This window comes from Phaenicophaeus curvirostris, chromosome 6, assembly GCF_032191515.1.
Source record: "Phaenicophaeus curvirostris isolate KB17595 chromosome 6, BPBGC_Pcur_1.0, whole genome shotgun sequence".
Lineage (NCBI taxonomy): Eukaryota > Metazoa > Chordata > Aves > Cuculiformes > Cuculidae > Phaenicophaeus > Phaenicophaeus curvirostris.
Genome location: NC_091397.1, coordinates 31,504,035 through 31,513,719, shown reverse-complemented (window position 1 = coordinate 31,513,719; position 9,685 = coordinate 31,504,035).

The following is a 9,685-nucleotide window of genomic DNA, read 5'->3' as shown; positions in this document are numbered from 1 at the left end:
CTTCTTGTTAGGTAGCTTTTAATTTTGGAAATAAACTTCAGGCAATTTAGTCTTGCTGACTTTGTGTTTCTAGTAAGTGCCACATTCGTTTGGCTTCTCTGCTTACCCGAAGACCACACTGTGATTTTGTAGGCCTGTCTATTGAAGTGGTCCACCAAGTGAGAACAGCTGTGTTTTGCTAGTTATCTGTATGGATTCAGACAGTTGTGTGAGGAACATAAGACTTTCCTTGGACTGTCTAACTCTGTCACAGGGTCTGCAAAGAACAACACATGACTTTTAAGTATTATATTCTGGAAAGTTTTTCAGTGGCTTCTGAGTGTATGTATCCAAGTATAATGTATGGCTTTGTGTTATGTTCATTTTACATGGAATGAAAGAGCCTGAGTATTCTCATAATTCTTAGTAATCACATGGGGAGAGGTAGTGTTAAATTTTTGTGTATGACTCTCATGCTAACTTTCCAGAAACTGGAAAAAATATCTTTGTTTGTACAGTGGGTTAATTTCATTTTTTCATTCATAGTCAAAGGTTGAATGCAGGAATTACATCATCATTTTAGGGTAAGATCTTCTTCAAAAAACAGTTCTGTGAAGTGATGATTTATCTCATTTAATCTGACTTTAAAGTAAAATTCTGCTATTTGGTGTCTATTAAACACACTCAGCACTTGGAAAAAGATCTAAAGCTTTAGTAACTTCAAGCCATTACAGGAATAGAAAATATCTGATTGTACCAGTCATTAAAAATCAAGGGTTTTTTTTGTTTGAGTGGTACTCAGATGATTCAGAATAATGCCTTTTTGCACACAGGATTGCCACCATCTACAGGCTAGTTTTCATAGAATGCCAGAATCATAGAATCATAGAACAGCACGGGTTTGGAAGTGAGAATATCTTGTCCAACCCCCCTACTAAAGTAGGTTCACCTAGAGAAGATTGCACAGGAATGCAGCCAGGTGGGTTTGAAATACCTCCAGAGATGGAGACTCCACAACCTTTATGGGCAGCTTGTTCCAGTGCTCCGTCATCCCCACAGTAAATATATTTTTCCTCATGTTGAAGTGGAACGTCCTGTGTTCCAGTTTGTACATTTTGTCCCTTGCCCTGTCACCAGGGATCGCTGAAAATAGTCTATCCCCATCCTCTTGAATATTTATAAGCATGGGTAAGATCATCTCTCAGTCTTCTCTTGTCCAGGCTAAACCCAGATCTCTCAGCCTCTCCTCATGAGACACATACTTCAGTCCCCTAATCATTTTTGGGGCCCTCTTCTGGACTCTCTTCAGTAGTTCCTTGTTTTTCTTGAGCTGTGGAGCCCAGAACTGGACACAGTACTCCAGATAGGGCCCCCCTAGGGCAGAGTAGAATCACATTATAAGCTCCCTTGACCTCCTGGTTCTACTCATACACCCCGGGATACCATAGACCTTCTTGGCCATGAGGGCACATTGCTGGCTTTTGGTCATTTTTTTGTCCACCAGGACTCCCAGGTCCTTCTCCATAGAGCAGCTTTCCAGCAGGTTAACCTCTAACCTGCAGTGGTACGTGAGGCTATTCCTCCTAAGGTGCAGGACTCTGCACTTACCTTTGACGAAATTCATTAGATTCTTCTCTATCCAAGTCTCCAGCCTGTCCAGGTCTTGCACAGTCTTCTAGTGTATCAGCCCCTCCTCTCAGTTTTATGTCATCAACGGACTTGTTGAGTGTACATTCTTTTTCAGAAGTGATTACCTCTGTGGTTCTCTGAGAATATGAGGGAGATAAATATTAAGTCGGAATAGATGAGGAGGCCATAGACCTGTGTACCCTTATCATAAATAACTGTCTCTCTGCTTTAGAATTAAGTTTGCTGGGGAAAAGATTCAGCAACCTGTAAAGAACGGGGAATGTTTGATTGCACTACAAATATAGGAATAAGTGATGACATTATTATTGCAAGTATACTTATGAAGAATGTTGTTAGATTAGAAGAGCAATGGAAAGAGCCCAAGTTAAGAACGGCAAGGGAAATCCAGATCAAACCTGTTGGACTACAAAGGCAATAAAGGATGTAGTACATGCCATCTCATTATGGAGTATGAGACAATATGGCACCAATGTAAAAGCAATCAAAAATGATATTAAAGATACTATTAAAGAAGAAATAGTGCAATTTATAGAAGATTACAATATAAATGAAGTGACAGTTTAGCTCAGTAGTTTGCAGCAAGATTATTAAAAAGTCTCACAGTGACTTTGTGATCCTGGGACAAATTCTGCTCTGGATTCTCCTAAACTAACTGACATAATTATTTTTAAATGACTAAGGAACTTGTTTGTAACAAAATACTTTATTGCATGGTTAATATGTGGTTCTGGATATGTAGATGAAAAAGGGTTACCTCTGATCCCTCCAAACTTGAGTGTACTCATGTTGTTAGTTTTTGTCCAAAAAAAGGAAAAATGCTCATATATGTCCATTGTGAACCTTCCAGACTTTCTAAGTGCATTTAACTACAGCACATGCACAGAGAGTATCCCATAGTTATTCAATCGCTTAAAGGAATGTGAAGATTGCAAAACAAATGTTTATAGATAATCTGTAAATCCCAGGAGGTTCAGAATAAAAGCATCAAAACATTATTGTGTGTAATGGTACAATGATATTTCCACAATAAATTTCCAATGGGTTTCATTAAAATGGAGAGGACAGCTCTTTTGCTGTAAGAAAACATGTCAAAAAGAAAAGAAAATCAATGATTACAGAGGCTAATAACAAACTTACTTGTTTTCTTTTCACACAAAGGTAGAAAAGAAACAAGGCCCCTATCTCAGTATGAAAACTAATTCTAAAAGGATTAAACTTCCATTAAAATTGAATCATTTGAGCTTTATTCAGTGTCTTAAGCATAGTGCTCCTAGACATAATGATAACATCTCGTTTGATTGGAACTGTATTCAAAATTCTCAATTCTTCCTTATGTCTGATAGTGTAATCTCCTCAAAAAACTGGACGTCCAGTTGGCACTGGGCTACCTACAGGAGCCTATGCTAGTTTACCACAAGGGGGAAGCTTTTTTCCTAATGGAGTTATCAGGGAAGTAAGCAAACAAAAGAATGTATTATCTCCCTTATCTGAGTCAAATTAACTGCTTTCTTTTTTGATTGCTCCCTGCAGTTTAACAAAGTTTGATAGACAGTGCATTACCTCTAAGACTATTGTTCTCTAGAACAAATACTGCAAAGATAAACATTAGTCATGCTGTTGTTGTTTCAAGAAAGTTGTGAACAAGAATAAAGTCTTCTGAACTAAAACCACATTTACATCATAGACTGGAGGAAATAATTCTTGGTCAGACATCACCTGATATAGAACAATTAAATGACTACACTCCTACTATAGTGTGTGACAGTGGTTTATAGTTATAGTTTTACTGCAAGAAGCAAAGCAGTGCCATGCAAATATGTACTCCGTGTCCCTCTTTTTAATTAAATACAAAATAAAGCTCGTTGCAAAACAGATGAAAATGTGTAATTGTATTGGAGGAATGAATGAAAGAAAATACTAACTGAAGGCAAGAGGTCTTTCCCTTTGCACTGAGTTTATTTTATAAGACATTACCAGCAAAAACAACTGTGCAAAAGATGAAATGGCATTCTGGTAATTTGCCTCATACTCTTTCAAAAAGCTGACTTATCCTATGTTATGTAAGGAGGAGATTGTGTAAGAAAACAATCAATTCAGTTTCTTGCAGTACAAAAACATACTCACAGCTAAATCTGTAGAGTTTTCCATCATCTTTCCTCCTGGATGGCATGATTTCATATGACTGCACTTGGAGTCCTTTTTCACTTTTTCCTTTTTCCAGTAGAACAGTGACACTATAAAGTGATTTCTTGGCCATAGGCGAGAACGGGATTTACAGTAAATGTGAATGCTTCAGGACATAGTTAGAGTCGATAGCTGTTCCAACCTGATTTAGCTTTTATTTTGCAGTGGAAATCCTATTAGCCTCCCAGCAGTGTAAGAAGTCAGCTTGACCAATTACTTTGTCCTTTCTAATCAGTATTTCTTGAACATTAACTAAATACATTCTATTAAGAATTGTAATGACTATAAAACTAAAGTTCCTATTTTCTGCATTCATGTTTTAAGTTCAAAATTTAACTTTTAGCAAAGTTCATGCTTTTAAGCTGTAAATTCTGATCTGTTGTCAACCAAGACTTCCAAGTAACAATATTTAAACCATTAAGTTGTATAAAAATGTGATTATGTATCTGGTCTTGGGTAACCTAATCTAGTTGATGGAGTTTTGAAAAAGACAGTTGGACTAGACAATATCCAGAAGTACGTTTCAACCGTGGCAATGCTCTGATTTTGTGATTCTAGTCCTTATCTCAAGTGTAGGCTTTCACTTAATTTCACAGATATATTCAAATGGTGTAGGTTCTCCAATATTAGATTTGTTTAAGGAAAATCTTGTATAAAATGAATTGGTTAATTTTGATTACATTTTCTCAGGCTTGGTTTATGGACCTATACAAAAAGAGGTCTTCAACTATGTGGAAAGGAAGAGTTATTTAAGAAATTAAATCAAATTATGCTATTTAAGAAAAAAATGCTGAAATTTTAGCTATACCAAATTAAGATGTAATGTGGACAATTTTTTTCCATAACCTACCTCTAAATTAGCTATGTTCTATGTCTAGGAATTTTCTTAGTTGCTTGACTCTTGTATTTTTCTAGAAATTAACGCCTTTGCTCCAGTAAGATGGCTTCTTATTTAATACCTTCCCCCTGGACAACACCTGTGTATGTTGCTCAAGTCACAATTTAATAAATTTCAGAATTTCTCTAAATTTCTATGAACAGAAATTACTGGATTAGTCTAGGGTGTGTTAGAACTGAGTGAAACATGTTCTGCAATTGCACAGAGATCCAGAATCAGTCTTACTAGAACATTGCAGTCAAATCATTAACAGACCTTTGAAATGTGTCTCAGAATCAGAACAACATTTGCATCTGTACTGCATGTTTCATATTTGTAGTCCAGTTTTAACTCCCTTTTTATGGTCTTGATCCAGTAAAATGTTTTTCTTTCAGAACATTTGGAACCAAAAGCAACATTGTGCTTATTTCCCCTTCAGAGTATTTGACATCTGGCTTGGTTCAAATGCTTAAACTCTCCAAAACTAGAATTTGAAACATATAAGGGAACACTATTTCAGTTTTGATGCTTTCAGAACATATTCATAGTCAGTCAAATTCCTCATAAAATCCTTGGCAACAAGTCCTCCTCAGTGACAGGGCCACATATTTCAAAGGCTACAGTGCTTGGCAGTCTATCGTCCCTGCCAGCACAGGAAGTCATTGCACCTACGGGTGTTGAGATATGACTGTGAAAGTGGAAGAAAGCTAATGAGCTGAAAGACTGATGAGAATTTTTATTCAGTGCAAGCAAAACTAAATTTTTCAGAGTGAAGGATGTTAGACTACAGTGTGATTCTAGCACAGTTGCCCTTGTTATGGGAAGGGAAATGGACAGAGCTAAAATGAAAACCTGGACAAACTTCCTGAAGACCTAAAGTGGTAATCTTGCTACCATGGGGGACAAATATGATGTGGAGGAGTAACCACTGTTCTCGGAGTAGCAAGCACCAAAATCCATAGTACCTGTCCTTGTAAACACCCACACTAATTTTGGAAATGGCAAAAGTGGCAGAAGAGCCATGTTATGATCTTTCCTAATATATACAGAGAATACCTGTCTCTCTACCTGTACTTAAGAGCAACTTTGTTGAAAATGCTAAGGTAATTGCAGGTCATGCTCATCAGATGAAACTTGTGCTCTAGAATGACAGATTAATGTAAAAAGGTTTATGTTCCTGTAGATTTTATAGAGATCAGCAAGTGTTTTACATTAGCTGAAAAGTTATCTGTGTATATATTTTAAACAGAAATTGCTTAGAGAATCAGTCTTGACATTATATAATGTGTGCAACATACATGATTATAGGTAGCAGTCAGAGCCACGGCATTGTAAGCAATGGAGCTGACAAATGAGAGCAGTGCTTTTCAGGAATGCATACTGAGCTGTGTCTCTGGATGAAGCCAGTGGAAGTCACTTATATCAGGAACTTATAATGTGAAGAACTGGGTACTTCTTTTGCTTAGAATTTGTGCTTTGTGGGTCTCTTCCAACTTGGTGATTCTATGATTCTATGATTCTATGACAGAGGAAAAGGTTTTAAACACAAACTGATGTTTCCAATCAGACTCTTAGCTGACATAAACTTCTTCCAAGGATGACAATGTTTTACAGCTGCTGCTGACCTGTCCCAAATCATGATGCTGAGTTTTGAACAGCACTTGTTTTGACTAGGGCTCTGTCTGAGTGTGCTCATCTTTCTACAGTATGATTTACAACTGTTGGCTTTTTCTGCTTTTTTTTTTAATGATCAAAAAGTGTTTTTATCAAGTAGGGGTATACAAAATTACAGTCTAAACAAGAGAGGGACCAAACTGGAGATTGTCCTTGTAGTCTTCAGGTTCTAGTGGAACTGCATATTTACACATCTATTTTAATGTAATTGAAACACTTGAAATCCTGGCTTCCTTCCAGTGATTCACGAATTTTAATAAAAATGAAAGCTCAAAGACATAAAGCCTAGAAAATCACAAAGAAATTCACGATATTTTACCTCATATCTGCTGCACTTTATGAAGAATTCTCTTTCAGAATTTTTTTTGAGCACATTGTAGGTGTAACATTGTATATCAGTTAAGAAGACTCTTCATCAGCAGGGTCTGAGTTCCTTCCCAAAAAGTTATATATATATATATCACGTTATTCTCATTATAAAAAGAGTAGCAGTTTGATGTGAGATGATATGAACCTATGAAGCAAATAATATCATTGCCTGATTAAAGAATCCTAAATGCAGTCCAAATCAGTAATGTTATTGTAGGTAGATTCATATACGTCAGACCTCATGGGCTTAAGACAGGTTAAAAGTGGCATGCCTAGTAAGTATATACTGATAGCTACAGGAATATTTCCAACATTTCTGAAGTCTTTATAAGCATTTCTTTTGAAAAATTGAAGCCAAAAGACATACTATATGAAATTTCATTCTGGTGTGAGTAGTCATTTTGGGCCTGATGGAAATCCCTCTGAGCTCAGTTCACTGATCCTTGTGGATTTCAGTCAGCTTTGACACTCTGTGGAAGTTTTGTGTCTTACTTCAAGCATAGAAGCATGCCATAGCTCTGTTCTGTTTTCTCCCCTGAAATGTGCCCTCCCATGACTTTTCTATGGGATTTTCAGAGGTTTACCAAGTGCCTTCAGCTCTTTGAGATGTGCAAAACTCTTGAAAATGCTCCCATTAATACTAATACATTTTAAACCAAATACATTTTTGCCTACAATGACCAGCTTGTATAGTGAATGTAATTCAGAGTTCCATGCACTGCAGAAGTGGATATGTATGTAAATACAGTAAGCAAATAAATTGTATCACATTACATTATTAGTACTGTACTATTAATGAACAAATAACCTGGGGCATATGTGCTCAGCCTATTGATCGCGTCTATGGGAAGCCAGTCGGCTTCTTTTTTTCTCAGTAATGTAAGATGGAAATGTTTATAAGAAGTGAGTTAATTTCCCAGTGATTAGGTCTCAAGGGTCTCAGGGTCTCTAGTGACTCAGACCATTCAGGTGTTGTACCTTTCTTGCTTTATCTGTTTTCATTTTGCAATCTGTTTGGGATATGAAGAACTAAGTTTGTTCAGCTAACTGTGTTTACATCATAGTGAATTAAAGCCTTGCAAGGAAGAAGAGGGAAATAAGCTTTCTCTCCCTTCTCTATGAAACAGTATGAGGAAAACTAGGTCTTGTGGTCCTATCTTGCAAGGTGGTGAAACTTTCAATATCTGATGAAATCGAGTTATGAAAGGCTTGCAGAAAGGGACAAGTTCAGCAGCTGGTGACTTAGCTAGTGTAGTTGTGTGTGCCTCTTCATTGCCTGTGCCAAGTTGACCAAGGCTTTAACAAGGAGTCATAATTTCTCATGTTTTCTTATGTTAGTGTGCAGCAATATTTTAATCACTGAACAGGACAGAAAAGGTGGATGAACAGAGACAAGATATATCCCTTTCCAACCTTTATGTAACTCTTCAAACCAGAACAGTTTGTACTCTGCGCTGCTCTCTGATTCACTTAACTGCTAGATTACCTCTGACAATTTTTGCTTTTAAAACAGAAAGGATAAAAATGGCAAAAAAATTATGGGCTCCTCCATGGTAGACACAACAGGTATGTCATCCTGCTAGTGGAAGTGTGTGCTTCCCTCCCACATTTGCAAAATGAGTTACATGTGACAATCACATAAGTGGTCCTCTAACATGTGCCAAAAATCACAGAACAAAATAATTTGTGCTTGAGAAGTCCTTTCATAACCATAGGGAAATGTTTCTTACTAAAAATTGGAAATTTCTAAATTGATTTATAATAAGTAGGTATCTTGCTTATTGTTTGTCCCTGCTCATTTTAAAGGTAGAGATGTCTCATGTAAACTGTATTAATTTATTGCTGTCAGCATGGGTGTTTTCTTTGGTTTCAGCATATGTAATATTGTAGTCCTTTATAATGTCCCTACTCCTTCTTTTTTTTACTTGGTTTCCTTTCCTATATTTTAGCACTTGGTTTACTTATAACTGGATGGTTAATTTTAGACAAGAAATGTCTTGTTATCCTTCATTTTAATAGATAAAAATTGTTCTAAACTCCTTTTAAGAGAACTCAATTTTAAATTAAAATTGAAAACCAGTAAAAAGAAAAACACAACTTAAAGAATGATCATTTCCTGAAGGTGGGTTTTGTAATATTTGTTAATATTGGCTTATGAAAGCTTCTATGAGTGCATGGGAGTTTTTTGTTCTTGCTGCTTTTTAAATCTTTGCTACAGCTGTGAAAGAACTACAAGAATAAGTTCTTTAACTGTTGCATCCTGGTGAAGTCTTTGTATTATTCCTTATCCAAAAGCACCAAAGAGTTCATTCTGGTAACCTACTTTGAATCACTCCTTTGAAGTTAGCATTGTTTTGATGAAAATAGTTAAATAAAACCAGATCTTTTGGTGTAAAGATGATACTTCAGTGTTGCAGTGTTACTTCAGTGTTAAAGTAGTTCCTTGTCTGAGTTGTTTCCTTCCCTTAATTTCGAGGTGAGGATATGCTGAGAATGTCAGATCTTTAGGCTTGTCACTGAAATTAAACATTCAAAGTAGTGGCCTTCTGTGAGCTTTTTAGGATATAATGAAATTATTTGTTCAGATGTTCTGAAGTCTGCATTCTGACTGTGTTTATTTGTAATGGAGATTGTCATGTCTGAGGGTTTGTTGCAAAGCAGTTTGTGTTTTCGAAATATTATGCTACTATTTTGCAGGAGGTGACTTTTTTTTTTTTGTAGAGTTGAAATAGACAAGTGCTACCTAACCTTTTGTACTCCAATCCTTTTTGCAGGCGAGAGGAAAAAAAGTTGTGACATTCTTTCTGATAGAGAGAATTCCAGTACAGTGTCAGGAAAACTTTCTTTTATCCTTACTGGTGTAGCTGGAAGTTTACCTCTGAGCAGAGGAAGAATATAAAATGTAGGTCTCTGCATATGAAAGCCTTTTTGGGGAAAGAAGTGTCTCTTTGT